The sequence below is a fragment of the Mus musculus genome, chromosome 4 (genome assembly GCF_000001635.26).
Source record: "Mus musculus strain C57BL/6J chromosome 4, GRCm38.p6 C57BL/6J".
In the NCBI taxonomy this organism is placed as follows: domain Eukaryota; kingdom Metazoa; phylum Chordata; class Mammalia; order Rodentia; family Muridae; genus Mus; species Mus musculus.
The window spans coordinates 27,866,284-27,867,952 of record NC_000070.6 but is presented as its reverse complement, the minus strand read 5'-3'; the positions used below and the strand labels follow the sequence as shown (position 1 = coordinate 27,867,952).

At 39.8% G+C, this 1,669-nt stretch overlaps 1 pseudogene; it reads left to right on the top strand.

The window, feature by feature from the left end:
* Positions 208–804, top strand: Gm11914 (predicted gene 11914; annotated as a pseudogene).

The window sequence follows — 1,669 nt, the reverse complement described above, 5'->3', positions numbered from 1 at the left end:
CATCAATGGACAGATCATGGAAACAGAAACTAAATAGAGACACATTGAAACTAACAGAAGTTACGGACCAAATGGTTTTAACAGGTATCTATATAACATCTCACCCTAAAACAAGAGAATATACCTTCTTTGCACCATCTAATGGTACCTTCTCCAAAATTGACCATATAATAAGTCACAAAACAGGCCTCAAGAGATTGAAAGAGAAAAACTCATTCGCTTGCGGAGTGGTCAGGCAGAGACTCCTCTCGGCTTTTTTCCCTCCTGCCTAAGGATCTCCAACGGAGAGCTGCAACAATGCCCAAAAGAAAGGCTGCAGGTGATGTGAGCCAGGAGCCAAAGAGAAGATCAGCCCGACTGTCTGCTATGCCTGTGCCCTTTACACCGGAGTTGAAACCTAAAAGAGCATCAACTTCAAGGAAAACCAAGACCACAAATGTCGTGGAAGAAAACAAAGATGCAAGTACCATACCAATTCCTGAAACCAAGCCAGAAGATGTTAAAGACGAATGCAACATGGAAAATGCTGAAAATGGAGAAGCCAAGATTATGGAGGCACCCATTTCTAAAATGGAAGCTGAGGAAGTAAAAGAACAGATAAATGAAGACACTGAAGAAGATGGAGGAGAAAAGAAAGAAGCAGTGGCAGCAGAAGCCAAAGATGATGAGCTAAAAGCAAACATTCAAGATGTGGAGAAAGATGAAGATGGAAAAGAGCACAAAGATACAGGTGAGGAGGTAGAAGACAGAAAAATAGAAGAAGAAGGCCTAAACGAGAAACCAGGTACAGCCAAAAGTGAAGATCCCTCAACAAAACTAAAAGAAGACAAGAACAGAATGCCAACTTTAACAACAAAATTAACAGGAAGCAACAATTACTTTTCCTTAATATCTCTTAATATCAATGGTCTCAACTCCCCAATAAAAAGACATAGACTAACAGACTGGCTACACAAACAGGACCCAACATTCTGCTGCTTACAGGAAACCCATCTCAGGGAAAAAGACAGACACTACCTCAGAATAAAAGGCTGGAAAACAATTTTCCAAGCAAATGGTCTGAAGAAACAAGCTGGAGTAGCCATTTTAATATCGGATAAAATCAACTTCCAACCCAAAGTTATCAAAAAAGACAAGGAGGGACACTTCATACTCATCAAAGGTAAAATCCTTCAAGAGGAACTCACAATTCTGAATATCTACGCACCAAATGCAAGGGCAGCCACATTCATTAAAGACACCTTAGCAAAGCTCAAAGCACACATTGCACCTCACACAATAATAGAGGGAGACTTCAACACACCACTTTCATCAATGGACAGATCGTGGAAACAGAAACTAAACAGGGACACAGTGAAACTAACAGAAGTTATGAAACAAATGGACCTGACAGATATCTACAGAACATTATATCCTAAAACAAAAGGATATACCTTCTTCTCAGCACCTCACGGGACCTTCTCCAAAATTGACCATATAATTGGTCACAAAACAGGCCTCAACAGATACAAAAATATTGAAATTGTCCCATGTATCCTATCAGACCACCATGGCCTAAGACTGATCTTCAATAACAACATAAATAATGGAAAGCCAACATTCACGTGGAAACTGAATAACACTCTTCTCAGTGATACCTTGGTCAAGGAAGGAATAAAGAAAGAAATTA